Below are 25138 nucleotides of genomic sequence, written 5' to 3'. Positions count from 1 at the left end.
TTTCTCAGCGAGAGAGAGAAGGACCAACGGCTAAGAGTTGTTGTCCTCTATTGAAAACCTCGCTGGTTTATCAAGATGAAAATATTTTTTTTGCTTGCCTTGTAGAATACTTGCAGACCTAGTTACTGGCAACTCAATTGCAAAATTTCAATGGTCATAAAATATACGCGAACTGGGTATGTCATGTTCAACTCATACCAGAGATACGGGAGGTACAATGCGCAAGCGACAATGCGTTTATCAACGTAGACTACTACGCGACTGTAGAATGTTTTCAAAATATTGCGCCAACCAGAGAAGACCAATATACGAGATTCACTATTGCACCATAGATAAACAAATAAGACGTCTTTAAATATTTAAAAATGTGTGAAAAATCAAGATTTTGTCATGTTCGCTTTCTTATTAGTAGATATATTTAAAAAAAATCGAATCTAGTCCATATTTTCAAGAATATTTATTCTAAATCCATTGGTATATTTTTGAAGGGGATGAAGGATGTGAAGATAAAGTCATTGTTGATTGGATGTTGTGAGGAGAGAGTTTATTTATCGGTACAAGAATACATCCATACAAGAATAAAGATGACAGCGTGATATTATAATCGCAGGCACGGATGTACTGGTGAGATCTATGTGATCGAGAGATTGATTATGTTAATGAACCAAGAGACTGGACTCAAGTGGAATGACGGCTGACTATGTCGAGTAACCGGACTCAATGTGAGAATGGTGCATTAAAGTGGAGGATTTATGGATTGTCTTTCTTATTTATACTAATGCAGTCCATATTATTATTACAAGAGACATTATCGCAATTATTAAATCATAATATACCTTACTGGTCTAGTTATTATTGAGGAAATGCTGACGATTATCGCTCTATCGTTTTGTTTTGACAATAAAACATGCATATTAAAGTGTGTCACCTATGTAATGCTGAGAGGTATGATTGCTACATAATATGTTACTTATAACAGTAATTTCTGTTAAAAGTATTTTTTTTCTGAATGAAGACTAAATAAATATTGAATAGGCACAAAACTATATGTCTTCAACATCTATTATTGTCACTTAGTTGCTTTTAGTATTTTATCTCTCGAAACCAAATTATGTTAATATTCTTTGGTTCATTTTTAGAAGCATTTATTTAGGTTTATTTAATTGACTATTTTGGTAGCCGCTATCAGATGTGAATATTAATAATTTGAATTTGGAATATTTTTTTTTTACTAGGGATTATGTTGTGAAACACTAACGTTGTCTTTAGGTTAGGTGTAATAAATAATACTTGAAATGTTAATCGATTAATAATAAAGCAAGTATAAAGAACGTTAGTACGTCACTGTAGTAGTAAAAATGTTCACCCCAAAATAGCCCCAAAAATTTCCATAAAGCAATACATACTGCACTGCAGAACTGGCGATATGTTTCCGAATTGAGTTTTGGCTTTAGCTGACTCGCCCGCCAGTCGTTCCGGTGTGTGACGATCATGGCGATCATCTCGTTCCACTCGGCTCGGCCCAGCCACTGTACCGACGCGACGCAAGCGACCACCGCGCCGAGGGTAGCGGATGACCTCTTCTAGCAGGTGCTATCAATTACCGATGACCTTTGGGATATAAAGATTTTTACTATTTTGAGGCAAGTGAATTCTCACGTGTAATCGCTGCTATTCCATTGTGTAGCTACTTAGAGAGTTAAAAAACGTTATGGAGATTTTGAGAAAAATTAGAGCATCCTGCTAAATTTTTGGGGTGGTTAAATGCTGTAAACTAAAATTGAACACTTCAAAAATGAATTGATTTTTGAAGTGTTCAATTACGTTCAAGTTCGAATACGAATGCAAACAAAATAGACGACACCGATATAAAAAGGATTTAAAAAAATCACATTTACGACTATAGCATATATTGGTAATTAATTGTCTATTAATATAATGTACCATAATATATTATCATCAGTATTTTACAACTAAATAGAGATGATAGGTACCTACCTAGACTATATCTCTAGAAAGAAAATAAAAATAATTCAATAACATAACTAGAAAAAGTCTCAGAAACATAAAAATCATTTAAAAACATATTGGAGCAATCAAACACGAGTTACCCTTTCCTCCCAGAACGTTTAGAACTAATTAGCTACTGACCCAAGTACCAACCTTGTAGATATTAATTAATATTAGCTGTCTGAAATGATTAAACATTATATCAGCAATGACAACCACGTTCGCAATTTAAATCAATGTAAGTTATATTATTATTTTACTTAAAAAAATAAATATTCCATATATATATTTATAAATATAAATACGTATATTATTTTTAGCACTACAATATAGTATGAGGTCCAATGCTACTAGTGTAGTGAAACAGTAGTGTATTTAAAAATAGAAGAGAAACACTCACAAATATCCTGGTTTTAAGAAAATCACATATATATTTTCCTTACGCATTGTCCTACAAGGGCAACCATTATTATGAAATATCATGATTCATATTTTTTGTATGGAATACTGAATAGTTACATGTTACATTCTTAATATTAAATAATACATAATTAAAAAAAACATATCTGTTTAAAAAATTGGACTGAGTGGACTGGAGTCTATTACTTATTTTATTACTTATTAATCTTTTACTTATTGGATGAGTGCTCTCGTTTTTAAGATATCGATCCTTCTATGATTCATGCCGATTATTTTTCTAACAACGTTTAAATTTAAGTATTTCAAATTTAGAAATAGCTAAGATTACTACAGATTTAGTTTAACATTAGAAAATTGGAAGAGTCAAGATGACTGGCTAACGGCAAGGATTCTCGTAGGTGCCGCGTAGTTCTTATGCTTAAACTAAAGAGTGGACGTGGAATAAGGAAGGAAGAAGAAGAATGTAAAAAATTGCGCATAAAGTTTTTATATCTGAGATGTGTTATTTATGAAGATATAACTTACAGTATGGTGACGAAAGTATTTAAGACTAAATTAGCAGAGATCGCTAAGATTATGGACCATGTTGGAAGAATATCAGAAGACATGACCGACCAGGCAAGTACCTCATTGGAAATGATCGAGGTGGTGCAAATCGTGAAAGGGGTAGATTGATTGTGAAATCAGAGAAGACACCTGACCCTGCGATATAGCGTCGTCAAAGAAGTAAACTATATAATTTAATAGCAAGTATTTGATAACTTACAGACTTGTTAATCAATCCTAAATATTTTCAGTATTTTATGGGATAAATAAAACACTTTTTTGAAGTTATATTGGCGCGTTTGGGAAATGAGATCAGAGTGTATTTTTTGGATGTGTTTTATAATTTTTTTATGCTATCATACGAACCTATTTAGTTAGGTAGTTAATAAAGGCCTGACAAGTATTAATACTCATTTAATATAATATTATGTTGAACATACGGTATAATTCATATGCGGTACGGCAACATTTACGGTATAATTCTAATGTTCTTAAAAAATATATATTATAACACCATTTTATTTACTATAGTAGTGAAATCGCATCAAAACTGACACCCAACTAATTATTTCGTGCTAACCATGAGTTTACAAAGTGCTTCCATGGTGACATCACGGTGGTGACCTCGCGAGAACGCCCTTGAAATGAGGAGTTAATTTTTTTCCAATCATCAGACCATAGCGACGTCATCCTGCTCTTTGCAGAAATTGAATTCAACTTGAACGGTGAAAAAAAACACAATTTCACACTTCTGGGAATGGCAAATATCCACTGATTATCACGATAGAATGCATGTAAAACACTTTTGTTTGTAAATAAATCAACGATACCATGACATGTTAATTAATTGTGTCTATTACAGATAAGAAATAATTATATTGTCAACAACCCTAAGTGACAAAGCTTTATTATTATAATGTTTTTAATTTGCCACGGAAAGCTTTTAAATGAACTTTATTATTTTATTAGAAAAGTGTTAAAAAGTAAATTATGTAAGTACTCTACTTACCTCACTCAAGAGTATTATAATATATCTTTATTCAAATACGAAATAAATGTTGCTTATTTCATGGTTATGATTATTTAGAAATAAAGAATAAGCATATCATCGAATGTCCAAACATATAATATGCAAAACACTGTAGTCTAATAATATAAGATAATTCAAGGAGCTGTTCGTTTTGTGTAGGCTTCAGGCAAGGTGAAGCAGAGGAAGACGGGTGGCACACTGGAACCATCAAGTCATTGAGCTTACTGGGTACAACATTTAGCTGGCTCGCATATCAAAAGTAGTCTCGTCTGCAACGTGTCGAATACGTCGATGTGACATCAAAATTATTCACAAGACACACGTTGCCAAATGGAATTCCGCAGATTGGTCGAATACGACTATTCAGTTATCAAAAAATCGCATGCGTTTCGGACTGCGAGTCGAAGACGTCAGTACGCATATGCACACCTATGAATTGGTCATTCCTATGCCGGCTCACCGGTCGCCGCATCCAAATATATATACGTTTCGAGAGGTTACGCGCGACTGTCACTAATTAAATGTATGCGGTCTTCATATGCAACACCGGAGCGACGTTCGGTTTGATATATTATGGCTGTGCGACAAACGAGGCGAGCTAAGATGTGAGAGCTGGCTTCATGGCCCCTATATCCGAAAGCAGGCCCCCAGACCAGGATGTTTGGTGGCCCCCCCTACCTATCGTTAAGATAAAGAAGATGAGGGTCAGTGTGATTTTTTTACAGTAATGTCCCCCAAATGGTATTCCGCGGAATCTCAGAGTTCTTTTTAATTATTTTTTATTTTTAATTATTGCGTTATCGAGACTCACTATGAAGCACTAATCGCGACCCTCTTTGTGGTGGCCAAGTAACATGCGACCTTTCGACATATTGGATAAATAACCACTTTTATAGGTCCCTAGGCTAAAGCCCTGTCAGCCCCCCCCCCCCTTGTGGGAGCCATGGCTGGCTTACTCTGAAATGAGAATAGAGGGTTGTATTCGGTGTAGACTAAGTCATAATAACATTTAATTTGACTAGTAAAAACATAGTTAATAACACCTTCAAAGTGGTTTCCACGAATAGTTTTGATTGCTTTATTATTCCATCGATAAGTGTGATGAAATTGTAATGTAAGAAAGTAGTGACGCCTACAATGTGAAAATGATTGACTCTTGTACCTGGGTTCTGGGATACCAAAGTGACGTGAAGTTTTGTGCTGTATTATGAGATACAATAGATATTTTTATATCATTTTCCACAAAGTATCAAAATCTTAAATATATTATTTGTATTGATAAACTCCATAATGGAAAAAGTCATTTAAAAACATCCTGGCAATGCTAGTTAACGTTAGGTATTTCTGTATTTTATCATCCAAAAGTGGTTACCAAATTCCATAAGAAAAATATTTAAACGGGGCCTACACACCTGTTAGTGCCCTGGACTCTCACATATCTGTATTACAAGTAAATAGTAGTATTAGTAATGTTTTCAATTGAAGAGGTTCAGTACTAGATTTTAAACTATAACGTACGTTTCAAAAACAAAAGGGAGCTGAAAATAATTAGCAAGTGGCTGACGCAGAGGAAGAAAATAAAAGGCAAGCCAAATAGTAGGTGGATAGGATCAGAGTATCAAAGGCGACTCTCATCGAAAAAAATGTGCTAGGCAGAATTCGAACAGAAGTTTTATACCAAGAAAAAATGTTAGTTTCACTGAAAGAAAAATATCTCTTCCAGTATTTTTTATCTGTGGAAAAAATATCTGAGGAAAAATGATACATTTATTCTGCTGGTAAAAATCATCGGTGAAATCTAAATGTGTCTTTTCAAGAAAAAGTGTGAAAGGTTTTTTAAGTTTAGTTTGAGAAAAAGTGGCATTGATGAATTTTCTTTCTCATACTTAAAATTATTATTGGGACCGAGGTCGGAAACATATTTTTTGGGAGCGTCGATAAATGACCTCATACTTTTTAAATTTAGATACGAGTAATATACAAGCAGGATATGTCTTGAGGCTATTGGATTGATTGGGCCTAATCGAACCTTATACTACAGAGAGCATTTGGAAACAAAAACCATACAAAAGAAACATACATTAGCAATTAAAAAAAAAATATTATGTCATATTATTATATTAACTATAAAATATTAAAGATTTATGGTAGACTAATAGAAAATTAGATTTTCTTATTCATAAATATCGTCGCCATGTTAATAATAAAAATATTTTGTGTCTATATTGAAAGCATTTTCAAACAATACAACTGTACAAATATAGCCTAGAACCGCAGAAAATGTAGGTATGTCAAAATTTAAGTAAATGCCACGGAATTGGAAGAAGCCCCAGAGTTTTGCAAAAAAATATTACAAAATAGAAAGAGGTACTATGATTAATAGTCTAGATGAGCTATGGGAAATTCAAAGAAAGCTTTCAATGATTCATATTTTTATCAAGTCCTAAACAAGAAAAGTATAGCAGTATATAAAACCATGTTTTTAGTTTTTGGGCGACTAACATAGCAGTTATCTTTTCAGGTTTTTACATAATTAAAAAAAAGTACTACGATATAAGATTTCCAAATGAATTATTTTGAATTCTAATGGATTCAAGCTCTGTACTATTCCATTTAAGTTTTTTTTTTGTAACCTTTGACTTGATAGGTAGGTAATGGAGTTTTTACCTACTTTATTGTATTGATTTATTATATAAGCTAGAGTAAAGAGAGTTCGTTGTCAGTGTGTGTTTACCTTTGGTGAGTGTACACGGCACCTGAAGATGCCGAAAAGCGAAATCCAAGTCGTAAAAAACCACTTAAATGGAATAGTACAGAGCTTGAATCCATTAGAATTAAAATTCAAATTCCATCAAGTACCTTCAGTCGATAGTATTAGAATTATTTTACTTTGGTTTTTATAATACTGGTATTATTGTAGCGTCGAGGAAGTGTTTCACTTGAAGTTTCCTTACATAATATGTGCGTTTTTTAGAAGCGCCAACAACACCTCAAAGAAACGACGGTATATGCGAGAGCCTCGAAAAGTGTCGCCACTTTTTGAAGCATATTAAATGTATGTAAATATGAAGCTGGAAAATTATATGTGAGATCGACAACGCTTAAACAAGAGACACAACAGCGCTGCAATTTTAACATAACTGAAATTCACCGACGTTCTTAAACCACGGAATTCGTTTACCGTTCACATTTCCTTGGATAACAAGATGGAAAATGCTGTACTTTTGTCCTATCATAATGTAGCCGAGGTAGGTACTGTGATCTTATGATTTTATACGTCGAATTTTTTAGTCCTTTTCCATTCGTTTAATGAAGTCAAAATTTGACACCCGTTTAGTCGTAAGGAATTTTGAGGATGCGTCTATACAACTACTGCCCGATAAGAAGATCTAGGCAATAACCGGAAGTCGCCAGTGCGGTTAAAAGTAAGAGGAGCGTGTTAGTTCACAGTTTTAATACGTCGTACTCTTCGCTAACCGGAAGGCGCTACAATCGAAGTGCGGTTAAAATGGGAGGAGATTGTTAGTTCACAGTTTTAACACATAGCCAAGAAGATCTTGTTGGACAGTACATCTCGAAAACCTCAACTCTCCATGACATCCTTTGGTTTTAGAGTTCATGCCTCCATACCATAGAGAAGAATAGAGAGAACATGACAGGGAATCATACGCACTCTCAGATCAAAACTAAGGTTTCGGTTGCCAAGGAGGCGTTTTATTTTGAGAAAAACACTCGTTGCTATATTATATTATAATATAAATTCTTATTTTTATTTCATGAGACTGGTTTTTTTAATATTTGTAGTGAATCACACATTCTATCGGTTCGTTATTACTAACCAAACTTGTGTTTGGTGTCGGGTACTGCTATATCATGTAAAAAGAAGATTTCCCTAGCTATCTAGGGTGTAGAGATGAGAATATGAAAATAATGTAGGTAGACTAATTGTTTGAGCTCAGCAATCCAAACTAGTTAGAGTAGCTACAGACTGCTGAAAAATAGCCAAAATCTTTGTCGACGTAGGATAATGGATACCATATAAAAAATAAGAGATCAGTAGATAGTAAAATAATAATATATCGGTGGATAAGTCGACGATGAAGCGCCTAGTTTCAAAAGCCCCTAAAACGGTTTTTGAAATTTTTTGAGTTAGGTATGTATTTAGATGGATATTTTTGTTACCTATATGATGGCCAAAGATTAAACTTAGAAAACGCTAAAAACCGTCAATACGTATGATCAAAAATTAGGGTAAATTTCAAAACACGCTAAAATGGTCGGATGTGCTTTTCAAATAACCCTAAAATGGAAAGCCAAAATACTCTTTAGAATATAACGAATGAAAAATAAATATATACAGTTCACAGATTTAATAGATATGAGTTTTTCTCATTTTTCTCATAACAACCTAAAATAGTTTTTCTCGTTTTTCTCAGAACTACCAAAAATCGTTTTAGGGGCTTTTGAAACTAGGCGCTTCATATTTGATACGAATTTATAAAGTTAATAGAAGTATCAATATTATACCACTGTACATCATGGTCCCCACACCCTGAAGCAGGCCCCCAGGCCAGGATCTTTTCCGAGCCCCCTACCTATCGCTAAGTTTAAAGGCAGTCTGACGCTCTACAGTGGCGTTTTCCAAATGCAGATCGAATACAAGTCAGTGTATTTTTTAGCGATTTAACATAATATTATCGAATAGTAATGGAGTTGTCGAGTATCAACACACGTCAACCAAAAATTGCATCGTAAAACCATATATTTTAAAAAGGTAATAACTCCGAAGTAAAATAGCGCTATATAATATTTTTTTTCTTTTAGAGTAAATATAAGATATGTGTTTATCTCATTTATCTGATCGACCCGCCATGCTGGGTCCTCCCCTGAGCATGGGCCCCTAGGCTAGAGCCCTGTTAACTTCCCCCTTGTAGGGGCCATGCTGTACATACTTCAATGCTTTACTTCCAGTGCAATGCAGATATAAACACTTTTTACAATACCATCGATTCATACGATAGGTAGGTACTTATTTTTATACCCCGTTTACACATACATGTATTTACTTGTGACAATACGTATTATCGTGCAAGTTGCAAGATTGCATGCATTTAAAAAAATGTTCAGAAGCTTCTGAGTTTTCACGCAATAATTGGTACTTGAATGGCGATGCACATCATAGATAATTTATGGTGCACATGCACAGTATAACGATGGTGGCGAATCTGCCGGAAGAAATTCGAACTACACCGCATAGAATATGTTGACGTCTACCGAATATCTACGAACTTGTCCGAACCTGTCTGTACTTGTTTGAATCTTCTGTCAAATAGCACCATACGATGACAGCCCTAGATAAAGTGCCACCTCACTTTTTTGTACAGTATTTTTATCGTCCTTTCACGAGTCCAATATCTAAGAAATGTGTTGTATGGATACAATACTAACAAAATATTAGACTGTAATTATTTGCAAATCTGCTCGTATCGTTTCTGGTCACCAAGGACGTCGAAGGGTAATGGAAGTAAACTAGATATCGCGTATTTGATAGAACCAGTGAGCTGATTTTTTTAATGGAAATTTATTTTCGTTATTACTAAGCTTAGGTAGCTATTTCTATATAATATTCCAAATGATTCTCTTCGATTTGCCGCCCTTCGAGTAATTGCCGCCCCCAAGCGACGCTCAATCTACCTACCCCCACAGGACGTCACTGATGACAACATAGGGTTTCGCTAACGCTTGAAGAATGAAATTGGAGAAACAGTCAGTACTTTTACTTTTAAACAGTTATTATCGCGATAGTTTAAAATACACACTATTTGTGTAAGTAAATCCACGCACGTGTACAGGCGCTATTACATTCGGATGGGAAAATTGTCAGAGAGAACATGAAATGGATCTCGAACTGGATTCAATGACAGTTATTCCCGGTTATACAACGTTCATAATATAATACTATTAAACATATCGTCGCTATAGGATTGGTTTCCCGAATATCCGTTTTTGTCGAAATCGACATTTTAATGCAGAATGTTTTTCTGTATCTAATTGGACTAGAACCATCCCTTTCTTTAAATTACTTTGTAATGGTAATGAATACATCATTCATATGCTGTAAAAATAACAATTTAAATATCTCCATGTATTTAAATATAGGATTATGAAATTTGTTTTTCGTCTCCTGAACATTTGGTCTATTCGGGAAACCAATCCTACAGCAACGATATGTATAATATTCATATTGTTATTATTGTTAAGTATAACTAAAATCTGCAATTTATGGATTCTGATTAGAAGGTAGCATAGCCTATAAAAAGGAAAATTTCGTTTGGTTTTGAACGCTCATGCGACATCTCTGTTTATTATTGTGTACTAATACGACGTCGAAATTAGCTTTGTTTAATTTACTAGGAAATTATTACTTTTAAAATATACGATATTATAATAAATAATTATGCCAAACAAAATAATCTATGTTTTAAGAAAATAATGCACATAATACATTTTTTTATCTCGCTTTCTTCCCTATTAGAATTTTCCGAAAGAATATCTACTTATTGTAAACATAGATGGCAGTGTATTTATATAGTGCACAAAATATTATTATGATTAATAATAATGGCATTTTTTTCTAAAACAATAGAATATACATACATTTTATTTTAATAATTAAATTCATTATGTTATAATTAAATGTAGTATACAATATAACGTCATCTCCCAACAACATTCACAATACGAAGTTATATTCAACATTGAATAATTGGTGCTTAGATATAATTAAACTGGATCATTTAATAATTAAAATTATTATGTATGGGTACTCTATATCAGCGATTTACAAACTGGGAGGCGCGGAGGGTAGCAAAGGGAGGCGCGAAAAGTTTAACACAATTATTGGTGAATTAATTTGAAACCAAATGCATAGTTTATAAAACGGCCGCTAGTTATAAACTACATAAAAAACAGTCATATAAAAGGTTGTATGCAAACCTGTCTGAAAATATGGAGTCGAATTTTATAATACCTCACTTCTATACTATTGTGAAGCGCGCTGGATATTTCGTAAAAAATGAAATAAAAGGGTCAAATCATAATGTTGAAATTTGAGGAAAATTTGTTTAGGAACGATAATTTTGTTGTAAGTGTTAGCTGTTTGGTTGAAACTTTAAAGAAATGAGTGAATAAATCAATACAAGGACCACTACTGCATTCACTGATTTAAAACAACAAAGTGAAGGCATTCAAAAAAAATGGAGCTTTGGAAATTACAAAAAAAATAAGTTCGCCATATTTCCACTTTTAAATGATTTGTGCGCCAGATATTATTGAAGCAAACAAAATATCTACCGAGTTGGTTAGTTTGCTAATGCATTTTTCACATTATTTTAATAATAGCAAAAAAAGTCGCCTGCGGCTCTATTTTGTTTAGGGGTTATTAAATATTTTCAATAGTTATATTAAATATGAAATATGCATGAAAAACAAATTAATTTAAAAATGAAAATAATATAAGTAGGTAGTAAAACCTTGTTTATTTATATAGATGTATTCATTTTTGTATTAGTACATTTTTGACTATTTAAAAAGATGTCTGTAATACTTAATGCGATAAAGGGTGGGGGGGTTATTTTTTTTAAATGGAGGCGTAGTGACATACAGAAACCACTGCTCTATATTGAGTAGGTACATACAAATAATATTAAAAAAATATTAAAATTAATAATTAATCGAAATAACAAAAAATATTTAGGCTCAACAGCATAATAATTATAAAGAAAATACAAGATGGCGGATGGCAAATAGGTAATAATTATATTATTTCTCTGGAAACCAGTAATTTTTTGTCACCTGAGCTATTCAATAATATAAGAAATATATCGTTCGGAAGTGAGCCATATTATCCCATTTTGACTCCGAGCATAATATCTGCGATAAGGAAAAAGCCGTTACCATTTCGTTATCACAGACATGCAATGCAAAAGATTGTGTGGAATTATTAATATTTTGCAACAGCCTGCGGGGCCCTAGGAATTGCTTGCGACGTAGGTACATTTTGACTATCTTTGATCTTAGTAATGATAGCTCATTATTTACAAACTTTTTTTAGTACTGTAAACAAGATGTTATTGTTTCAGTGCGGTCCTGGAAATTAAATCGCAAATCACTTGTCTGAAGTTTTCTATAAATGTAACAGCTATACGAAATGACTTTTCAGCTAGGTACCATTCATTATAATAATATATTATAATCATGGCTCCCACATCCTGAAGCGGGCCCCCAGGCTAGGATCTTTGGCGGGCCCCCCTACCTATCGCTAAGGATAAAGGCAGTGTGACGCTCCACAGTAGCTTTTTCCAAATGATGTACGCGGTAAAATTAATGTGTATATTTTTTGTGTTTTTTTAATATTTTAATACATCCATTTGAAATATGGAATTGTCTAGTATTGTCATGTTACATTTTACGTAACATGGCTACATTTAAAACGCAGATATTAAAATAAATAATGTTAATTAAATAACGAAATTTGGCACAACCATGTTAAAAAGTGTGTGTCAACCCTTGTTTCCAAGACAATGACGGTTATAAATAAGCCAATCGGATTCATTCCCGCTTTTTTGAAAGCGTCTTGTTTACAAATAACTTATTTCCGCCCGCAAGATCCTCACTCCGGGAATAGTTTCAGTGGAAGGCGGATGTCACCGGTTAAAGTATAGAGACAGTTTCAACGCAAGATGACGCTCCTTCTTTCGGACGGAAAGTTAGAAAAAGGCGGCAGATTCCAGCCATTATAACATAAAGCTAAGTAATTACTACATCTTAAAAGATATTCTTATGTTCCATACCAAGTAAACGCTCCTCAAAGTTGTATTAAAAATTTGTTTCCGTATGTTTTTAAATTTCAATGGTTTGTGTAATTAAATAACACTTTTAACGATTAAGCTGTGTTCTTATTTTTTTTTTACTGTTATATTTAATTTGTAATTACACATATTTCAAGGCGCCCAAAAAAAATATAATTTAATATTTCAACGAGTTTACAAATGACATTTTATTTGAGGTAGATAAGTGATTTATAAGGCATTCTTTACACAGGGTTAAGTTGGCAGAAAGCCGAATCTAATAAGCTCTGAGATTAATTGTATTAAATATTTCAGGTTTTATCGGTTGATTTAGTTGGCACTCTTATGTTTGATAATTGTGCATTACAATTATTAAACTTCTTTAACTATATACATTTTTACTCTTTCCCAATTTATCCAAATTTGACAATTGACGCTACCAATGCGTGGTGCGATTTTTTTTAGTTTACGATGTAATAAAATGAACTAAGAAATATTGTGTTTTTGTTGACTTGATCTTGTATAAGGAGAGTTTTTTTTCATTTCATAAAATGTCACTGTAAATTTGTTTCGACTTTTAAACTTTGAGATGTGTTACTTGGTACAATACTTTTGAATTAATTATTACCTATTATATTGTATTATATTTTATATTATATTCCATGCTATATTTCATTTATGTTGACAATCTGCTTATTATTGTATATTACCTATTGCATGAATTTTATGTGATTCGTATTCCTTTTACGTTTTTTTGACATTCAATGCATACATACCTACTTTATAAAAACTTATTATAAAGTTTGTTTTGCTACATACTTTTCATTAAAACATGAAAAGTATGAAGTAAATTGATTTAAATGTTAGCTGGTTGTTAAATTAATTCAAATTTGTCAAATTCGATAAGAATTAGTTAATTTTCAACTATTTTAGTATTATTATTAAATATGATATAATTACTAAATTTATGGTAATGTTCATAGCTGCCATTGAAATTTTAAAGCTATTTCCGTTAATAAGGAGGTAGCCATTTTCTGAACTAAAATTACTATGATTAGTAATATTATAATTATAAAAGCATACGCCATTTTGGTTATGAATCCAGTTCAGTTTGTGCCTTCTTACAAAACACTACAATTTGCATAGTCAATTTTGTTGTTTTATTCAAGAAATTTCACGGTGAGTACTATAATTTAAATAAATCTATATTATATTTCATAATATTCAATAATATTATGGACTACATATAGTTCTTTCTGTTCATTCTTATTAATACCTAGCCATTCTTTCTCACGCGATAAAAAAAACGCCGAGACATGAATCTAATAAATCTTTTGTTGACGGCTTCATTCTTATTGACGCATTTTGTCGTATGAAACACTTTGCGCGCAAAACAATAGAATCGTTGTGTTACCTAGTGTTTCAAAACTTATTTTGTTTTGTTGTTTTCAATACCGTGTCGAAATAATGCATTGACTTCAAATCACGCATTATATGTGTATATTTCTTGTAAACAAAATTATATTATGCAAACGATATTGTTGAGTTCATTGTAGAAGCATTTATATACCTACTTACATGAATTCCCGCTTGTTTTTAGTTTTTGTTGTTAGTTGTACCTACTCGATTTGTCTTCCAAGTTTTTTTGTTTGGAAAAAGATATAAATGAAGAAAAACCATTAAATCTTATCTTTGTGTTTTGGGGAAATGATCAAACAGATATAATTTCATCGTAATCCGGTTAAATAAAGTCATATTTTTTTTCAATTTCAAATCAGTCGATATATAAAAATTCATTATTAATTTTGTTAAAATATTTTCAGAAAAGAGAAATTAATTCCGCCATTTGCAAAACCTAAAATTTGTTAAAAATGCCATTATTTTAATGGAAAATTACCAATTTACAATGTTGCCAAATTTGTTCCATAGTACCTATATACCTACATAAATTATAAAACATTTTAGAAAGAGAAATCATAAATTTTGTTGTCTCCTTCTAAATTATCCTATGATAATTAAATTCGAAATTAGAATCTTGCAATTTGTACGTACTTATTCTCTGTATGCTATGTGGTTAGTGAGCTAGTATATAATAAATAGTAAATAATAAACCCGGCCGAATCCGACAAGTACATAGAATGTCTTGTTGCTATCCCAAACACACAATAAGTGAGTGTTTGAGAAATAATATTTTTTATTTTTTTTTTGTGGATTGATTTCTTTTCATATCATAAATGTTTGGTTATTTTTTTCAAGATATAGGAATGATTAATAATCTTGTTTCAAGATAGTGGAGTATTTATATGTTTTTTAAAGCAAAGCAAGCTTATCTAAACAAATTCAAATTATTTAAAGTTAACTTCTAATAATTTTTTTTGTAAATTTATATTGTTTTAGTGTTTTTGAAATTAATGATTTAAAACTCGTTATTTTTTACAAATCACTGAAAAACGCTATGCCAAATACTGTTTTCAGATTTTTTCAACTGTTCGTATTGTGATTGATGAGACAACGAGATCATCGACATCGATACTACAACTACTTCTTTACTTCACTTCACTTCTACATTTCTCTGCACTGATTGGATCTTCGATCTTGAAGAGAAAATCTACATTTCTCAGCACAACTGGATGAAAAATAACTGAAAAAGCTAAGTAAATTGAAATAGAATTGATTGGAATTGTTTTTATTGAACTTTTAGTAATCCTATAATAAATTTTTTTTTTCTTTCTTCTTCTTCTCAACATTAAAAGTACTTACTCATTTTTTAAAATAAATTAATAAAATTACCAAACAAAATAATATTTGTTTGTTTAATTATTGATAGTTTTACAATCTATCTTTTCTTATGATTCACATTTGAAATTTTTAAGTGTTGTGATTTTAATTCTATATTGAAATTCATTTAACGTCCATTGGTCATTTAAACAGTTTCAACAAATTTTATTAATGCAGTATAAATAAATTGTAATTTTCAGCTTATATACCTACTTAATAATTGACAACCAGCGAAATATTTTAATTTTTTGTGTACGAACCAATTTTATTCAATATTTTTGAATAGGTTTGTCCAAGCTGTTGTGAAACGAAGAGTTTCACAGCTATATTTTATAATATTGTACATATATTCAGTACAATAAATAATTCTGTATATGCTCGCTTAACCAATGCTAAGTCTTAATTTTAAGCATAAATTATAATTGTCTATATTTTTCGTTATCGACAATTATTATTTAATATTATCTTACGTTGATTATTGTTCAGTGCTGCCAATTTAATCTTTTTTCTTGCCTTTAGAATATTTGAAATAATTAATTTTAAATCTTTTTTTAGTAAAACTAATCTTGAATCAATATGGAGAACCAACAGTTGGCCATTCCAATGAATCAAACCTGGAAGGCTCCAATTTTAAAATTAGCTTTAATAAATAGAGGTCTAGTACCAAATGAGAAATTAGCTTTAATGCAGGAACAAGCTGAGTCTTGGAACAATTCTTTATTATCTCATAAAGTAGTGAAAAATGAAACTTCCATTAATCACGAAAAATATTTACTTAAAAATTATAACGTTTCGTATGATGGAAAAACGAGCGTACATAATTTCATTCAACGTGTCGAGGAGCTACTTAAAAGTAGAAAAACTCCGGAGCATATATTAGTGTCCTGTTTTCCTGACCTTTTGAAAGGTAACGCTTCCGTCTGGTTCAGGTTAGCGAATGACGAGTTCAAAGATTGGGCTCAGTTAAAGAAAGCGCTTTATGTTCAATTTGAGAGTGTTCACGTCATTAGTGAACTAATGAATACTATCCAGTTAACCAAACAGGGTAGTGATGAGCTAGTCTCTGATTACATTCTAAAAATTAGAGCGATGGCAAGTCGCTTAAGTAATCGCATGACTATTGAAGAGGCACTGATAATAATTCAGCAGGGATTATTACCTAGATATCAAAACTTTGTGATGACAAGCAATGTACAAAATTATTCGCAGCTAATTGATAGTTGTAGAAAAGTTGATTTGATAATTGGTCCAAAAGTGACACCAAACACATCTAAAAACAGCAATGAATTCAAAAGCAATATTGCCGTAGTAAATAATCAAGAGGTTGCGAATGGTTCTGGCAGAGCTAACTATATTATTAAATGTATAAAGTGCCTTGAAGAAGGACACCATTTTACCAGCTGTAATAAAATTAAGTATCCAATTTGTTTTGTATGCAGGAAAACGCATACAACATCTAAAAATTGCCCAGATTGCTTAGCAAAGGGTATAACAAAAATTCAAACTTATTCAAAAAACGATCAGCGTGCAACAGGTTCAAACCAACCTTAGCACAACAAAAATTGGAGTGGACATCTTGGTTAAAACAAGTCACTAATTTTTATGAAACAAATTTTATTGCAACATTCTTTCCTGAAAAAGAGGTTGATCCTCGACCTTTTATAGAAATTACCTTGAATAATACAACTTTGGTTGGATTATTGGATTCCGGTGCCACCATAAGTTGTATTAGTGAAAGTATTTTGTCAAAATTAGATGCTTTTCGGCAAAAGATTTTACCTTCTCGAATGCACATTAAAGCAGTTAATGGCCGTTCTCAGCGTGCTAAAGGAGAAATCACGTTACCTATTACATATAAAAATAATACTCATAACTTTAAATTCATAGTAATGCCAAATATTTATCCAGAATTAATTCTAGGTATTGATTTCTGGCACACGTTTAACATTGGACCCGATATTCTTCAAATAACCAAAATAAATATATTAAATTCTGTATGTACTTTAAATAACATAACAATTTCAAATGAACAACTACTTGAATTAGAAGCTATTAAAAACAAATTTCATTCAATTTCATTTGAAAAGATTGGATTGGGTAGAACTCACCTTGTTTCACATGAAATTATTACAACTGGTCCTCCAATTCAACAACGTTATTATCCTTTATCACCTGTGAAACAGCAACTCGTTGAAAAACAATTAGATGAAATGTTGGCGATGGGAGTCGTGAGACATTCTTCGTCTAGTTGGTCTAATCCTATTTTAATTGTTTCAAAGAAAGATGGTTCTGGTCGTCTTTGTTTAGATTCTAGAAAATTGAACTGTGTAACTAAATCTGATAACTATCCACTTCCTTATATATCTCAAATATTAGATCACCTTCGTGATGCTAAATTTATTTCCTCTATAGATTTATCAAAAGCGTTTTGGCAACTGCCGCTCTCTTCTGATTCATGTGAGAAGACAGCATTTGTAGTACCGAGACGTGGTTTATTCGAATTTATAACAACCCCTTTTGGCCTTCGTAATTCAGCTAACATAATGCAACGTTTAGCCGATCAATTATTTGGTCCGGAATTCGAAAACAGAGTATTTTGTTATTTGGATGATATTTTAATAATTTCTAATAATTTTAAGGAGCATTTGGTTTTGCTTGAGCGAGTGTATACTAAATTAAAAGATTCTGGTTTAACAATTAATTTTAAGAAATCCGAATTTTGTAAATCAGAATTAAAATTTTTGGGTTATATTGTAAATGAAAAAGGTTTGCAGTGCGATCCTATTAAATTAGATTGTGTTAAGAATTTTCCAATACCCAAGTCTTCGAAAGATATTAAATCATTTGTTGGTTTATGTAGTTATTATCGAAGATTTATAAATAATTTTTCTACTATTTCTGCACCTTTAACTAAACTAACTGGTATAAAAGGTGGTATTTCTAATTTTAAATGGTCACCAGATGCACAATTAGCATTTGAGTCACTAAAACAGGCACTTATAACAGCACCTGTTCTTGCTTGTCCAAATTTTGAATTGGAGTTTTCTTTACATACTGATGCAAGTAATTACGGCATAGGGGCGGTCTTAACTCAAGAGTTTGAGGATGGCGAACACCCGATTGCGTTCTTCTCAAGAACTCTATCCAAAGCACAGCGTAATTACACAGTTACGGAGAGAGAGCTTTTGGCTATTATAGAATCAGTCCATCATTTCAGACAATACATAGATGGCTGTCACTTTACTATTCATACTGACCATTCAAGTTTAAAATGGTTAATTTCATTAAAAAATGCTTCTGGTAGATTGGCTAGATGGTCTACGACGCTCTTACAATTAGATTTTGACATTAAACATAGACCCGGTAAGTTAAATATTGTACCTGATGTTTTGTCCCGAATAAATATTCAGGAAATTTCAGCGTTAACTAATAATCCTGATAGTGTTACCGACCCCTGGTTTGACTCCACTTATCAAGGTTGTCGTGACGGTACTATTAAATTTCATCGTTACAAAATTGTGAATGATAAGTTATTTAGATTTCAAGCGAGTGATCTACCTTTTAATGACAATAATTGGAAGGAGTGTGTAAAATTAACTGAGAGAATTAAAATTATAAATGATATCCATACTGACGTAAATTTCGCGCATTTAGGAATGTATAAAACATTCAAAAGAATTTCGTTGTATTATTATTGGCCAAGTATGTTCCGCGACATATGCAATTTTATTAATAAATGTAAAATTTGTAAAGAATACAAGCATTGTACTTCTGCCCCTTCAGGATTAATGTCAAACCCAAAAGTAGTAGATCGCCCGTTACAAACAATTTCCATAGATTTGATTGGACCTTTTCCAAGGGCAATTAATGGTTCTACGTTTATTCTTTCAATCGTAGACGTTTTTTCAAAATTTGTATGGCTAAAAGCTTTGAAAAAGGCTACTTCAAAACCTATAATTAATTTTTTAGAATCTGAAGTATTTTTAAAATATGGCGTACCTCATACAATAATCACCGATAATGGACGACAATTCATTTCCAAAGAATTTAAGAGTTTTCTATTAAAATTTCATGTTCCCAAACTTTTTCTAAACGCGTACTATTCACCACAAAGTAACACAGTGGAGAGGTATAATCAATCTATAAATACATTATTAGCCATTCTCGTAGGTAAGAATCAACGTTTATGGGCAGATAATTTACTTCATGTTCAAACAGCACTTAACGCTACTGTCAATTTAGCAACTAAATATACGCCATTTTTTCTTATGCACGGTAGAGAAATCATTCTTGATGGAAGATTTCATTTTCCACATCAAATTCCTGATAATTTAAATTCTGCTCAACCTATTTCTATTGATTATAATAACTTCAGTAATAAATTAATAGAACTTCCTATTATTTTTGATATTGTTCAGGAGCAATTATTTAATAATTTCAATAACGATGCAAAACGTTATAATTTAAAAAAAAAATCTGTTCAATATAATACTGGTGACATTGTTTACCGTAAAAACTTCATTCAATCGAAAGCTATAGATTTCTTTTCGTCGAAATTAGCACCTCGCTTTGTTAAAAATATAGTACTTAAAAAGATTTCACCTGTAATGTATATTCTGGGAGATATGAATTTAAGACCACTTGGAAAATTCCACATAAAAGATATTAAAAAAAGTATTTAATTGTTAATTTAACTCTATAGAATTAATGATTGAATACATTAATTAATGATTTAAACTATTTAAAACTTACTTTATTTTTTAATAAGAAAGTTATTTATTCCTTTCTATTCAACAAAAGGGGTAACTCTATACATTGTATAGACACTTATTTTTAGATTCATTTTTAATACAAGTAATTTTGTATTACTAACAATTCTTTGTGTATGTATTGATGTCAAAGACTAAAAGTCTGTCTATTAAACAAAACTTTCATTCTTGTTGTAATAATCGTTGCGCTTTGCAACAATTACCTTATCATTTCTCCGTTATTCAATATATTATAGAAACTTCTTAATATTGTTTAACTCTAATTAAATAAATCTTCTATGTAAAATTGTTTAAACTGTTTTAAACTACATATTTTTGTTTTTTTATTCAAGGTTGATAATGTCGATCCTGAAGTACTATGAATGAAGTACAGTCTACTTGTGGAATTCAAGGCGGCGGCTTTCCGGCGCTTTGACTATGGAATTGCAACCTGATACAAATTGTTGTCCTAAAAAATGGTATACTTTGCTTAATGAATGTATAAAAAACACTTATAAAATAATGTATTTCAGTATATTGACAGGTATCGGTTTTAATTGCTTGGTTGTAGTTGTTGAGAGGTTTTCTGCGTGGATTCTGACAAGTACGATTGTCAATTTTTTGTTTTGTATTAACAATACTGTTATAATCCTAATATTGTTTGGATTATTTCTATAACTTACATTATATTCTGAGAGAAAGGTTTAATTTTGCTTATGGGTTAATTTTCTTTATATTTTTTAATACTGCTAAAAGTTTTTTTTTGAGAGTAGAGAGCTTGACGCGGTCACCTAGATTCGTGGGTATTTTTTTTCTCTTTTTTTTTCTCGTTCATGGTGATAATTTCTAGTTATTTAACCTTATTGAACGAGGTTATACAATTTCTCTTCTGTAGCTCGGCATGTCGGATAGACTGGTGTAACTTATGTTGGCCAGCGCCTTCGTGTATTTTCTATGGATTGTTTGTTGGCTTATTAAATCGCGAAAATTTTATTAGGTTGCAACGATTCTATTTCTTACGATTGAGTTGCGAACATAGAGAGGGGATTCTTTACTCAATGGGGCATATATTACGTGATCTCACGGTATGCTATTTTTTCGAGCTCAGAATAGGAAACAAGCCTGGGAATTGGTCACTAAATTAAGTTCTTACTCGAAATGTTTTTATTGTAAAAAGGCATGGTAGAGGCTCGAATGCTTCTTATTTTGTGTCACTAAATTCGTTCTTTGCAAAGAGGTAACAACATGACAAAGTGTTTGTTGCTTCGAATTTCGCTGGTGGAATTCAAAAACTTAATTACAAATTAACTTCGGACGTTTAATGTAATGTTTTTGATTATTTTTGTGGGTTCAGATGATATTTTCATAGCTTTCTTTTTTTTAATTTCTTTGTTAATTATACCTTCCGATCGATCCAGCAACTTTGCTGAATTATTTAGTTAAAGCAGTTGAATCTAAAGGAGGAATATAAAAGACTTTGAGATTGTTTTTGTGTTTGGATTGATCTTGGCTTAACTAACCGGTGGAGCAATAAAAGATGATGAATAGAAGCAGCAGATGATGTATGAAAGTGCTGAAATTGTATGGTATGTTAGAATAGTGTAGTCATGAAGACTGGGCCATAGTTAGGGATGTCCGAGCCAATTAAAACTGGAAATATTAATATTGATTAATTTTTGTATGTATAATAACCTCGGTGAAGGTTTTATCTTGTTTTGTCATGCGAATATCATGATAATTTTATTAGTCGTAGAATGTCTAATCGTTTAGGAAATGTTGTTCGATGCTATTGAGAGTAACTGAACCATTCATTGCGTTAACCTCGGTAAATGACACAAAAGACCACAAACTCATCTAAATATTTTGTTGCTATGTTAACTATTAATTATAAATGTACGGACTGCTTGCTAAATGGTAAGTTAGTATATACCGTCGAGTTGAAAACCCTAAGTCGAGTTATTCCTATCACTAAATATATGGGCGTTTCTTTTTTTTCATATTTTCGAATATATTTTTTCTCTTTAAATATTTTACAAGTGTAAATGTTTATAAATTACAAGTTGGTACTGGATTGTGTTCTTTTTGTAGCCTGTAATTGCCTTCTGGGACCTGGAGCGAAGGGAATATCAGTTTAGTACTTGCTTAATCTTCTCAGACCCATATGTTTGGTACCTTTCTCAGAATTTCTATTGAATTAACCCTGTTGAATTTTATCGTGCTTTTTTTTCTCTAATAAATGTATATTCGTAATGAATAGTCATATTTTACACGTTGATTCGCAGTTGTTTTTCAAATAAATACTTAATCAATATGAATATAAACATATTGATTTCTCTTAATTGTGCATAATAATTAATTATTGTATAATTTTTCTTCTTATAAATTGTAATTTGATGATATTTAACCTGTAAATTAATATGGTTAAAAGTAAAAATTATTTCTTATTAAATTAAATTTCAATGCAACAAGAATGTTCGTAAAACTTAAATGTCTCTTTAAAAATAATTTATAGTATAATTCTATAAATTAAAATTTTCTTTTCATCCAATATAACTTGGATTGTATAAAGTTATTGTAATTTTTTTGTTCTTATTGTCAATAATAATGTATATTATAATGGTATAGCATGGAAGCAACTTAATCTCTAAATCTTTTAACTTTATTTCCATTATTATGATGATATAGTATGGAAATATCTCTTAATTTTGTTACCATTATTTGAATGATATTTAAATGGAAGCAACTATTGTCTATTGAATTTTATTACCAGTATTTAAATGATGATATTTAAATGGTATTAAATAGTATTTCTATATTTTATTACCAATGTTCAAATAGTATTAAATAACTATTATTTCTTGATTTTATTACCGATATTTAAATGGAATATCGTGGTAATTATAATTATAACTCAAAAAGGTATTGTTTGATAAGATTGTGGCGCTTTTTTCAATTTTTAGGCGTTCTTTTCATAGAACTACCGTAAATCGCCACAATTTTGTTATAACAACCAAATATTACTAATGATAATAGAATTCTTGTTATCACTATTTATATAAAATAAATTTCTGTAATTTAAGTAAAAGATTGTGGATTTCTTGTTCAAATTTGTTGGCGTACTTTCCAAAAGTACTACCGTAACTTTCCACAATTCTTTATTTTATTATAATACTATGTTCACTATGATATGTTATCACCTAAAATGACTGATTAACAATAAGTATTCCGCTTTTGTTATAAAAGAAAAATGTTTAAGATTGTTTCTTTTTCAAATTTTTGCATAATTAACTATATTTACAATTTTTCTCTAAATTTTACCCTATTTTAAAAATTTTGTGTGTACTTGCATGTACATTTTTATTACCTGATTTATATGTGATTATTAATTATAATTGTATATCTGTTTCTTCGATTGGTATGGTACATAGAGTATGGTATAATATATAATTTTTAAACTTTTTCGACGACGAGAAGAATAAATATAATTTCAAGTTCAGTGCAAGTGTAGATAGTTCCTATTGAAGGAAAGAAAGTGAAACCTTAGCTAGTTCTAAACAAGAATGAAAAGCGAAGACCTGAAGGATGACACGATCTTCTCCGATGTACGACACAATCTTCTCCGATGTACAAAATGATCTTCTTTTGAAGGACAACACTACCTTCCTTTGATGGACAAAACTATGCTGAGCCACTACATTATTCTAACAATCTGTTGGATACTGCTTCCACATGAGGTGCCTGCGACTACTGTCGACTGACTTTGGACACCCTGGGGAGGAGTTCCAGATTTTTCATCTATTGCGGAACGAGGGTATTGTCATGTTACATTTTACGTAACATGGCTACATTTAAAACGCAGATATTAAAATAAATAATGTTAATTAAATAACGAAATTTGGCACAACCATGTTAAAAAGTGTGTGTCAACCCTTGTTTCCAAGACAATGACGGTTATAAATAAGCCAATCGGATTCATTCCCGCTTTTTTGAAAGCGTCTTGTTTACAAATAACTTATTTCCGCCCGCAAGATCCTCACTCCGGGAATAGTTTCAGTGGAAGGCGGATGTCACCGGTTAAAGTATAGAGACAGTTTCAACGCAAGATGACGCTCCTTCTTTCGGACGGAAAGTTAGAAAAAGGCGGCAGATTCCAGCCATTATAACATAAAGCTAAGTAATTACTACATCTTAAAAGATATTCTTATGTTCCATACCAAGTAAACGCTCCTCAAAGTTGTATTAAAAATTTGTTTCCGTATGTTTTTAAATTTCAATGGTTTGTGTAATTAAATAACACTTTTAACGATTAAGCTGTGTTCTTATTTTTTTTTTACTGTTATATTTAATTTGTAATTACACATATTTCAAGGCGCCCAAAAAAAATATAATTTAATATTTCAACGAGTTTACAAATGACATTTTATTTGAGGTAGATAAGTGATTTATAAGGCATTCTTTACACAGGGTTAAGTTGGCAGAAAGCCGAATCTAATAAGCTCTGAGATTAATTGTATTAAATATTTCAGGTTTTATCGGTTGATTTAGTTGGCACTCTTATGTTTGATAATTGTGCATTACAATTATTAAACTTCTTTAACTATATACATTTTTACTCTTTCCCAATTTATCCAAATTTGACAGTATACACAAACAAAAATTGTATCGTACAAACACATAATTTTAAATAATAATACTGCTGAAGGAAAATAGCGCCGCAGGCGACTATTCTTTATTATTAGAGAGGATTTGTGATGTGT

Source organism: Rhyacophila brunnea, unplaced genomic scaffold (assembly GCF_057557595.1).
Source record: "Rhyacophila brunnea isolate RB1 unplaced genomic scaffold, BYU_Rbru_1.0 scaffold_16, whole genome shotgun sequence".
In the NCBI taxonomy this organism is placed as follows: Eukaryota; Metazoa; Arthropoda; class Insecta; order Trichoptera; family Rhyacophilidae; genus Rhyacophila; species Rhyacophila brunnea.
The sequence above is the reverse complement of the archived record's forward strand: the minus strand, read 5'-3'. Positions refer to the sequence as shown.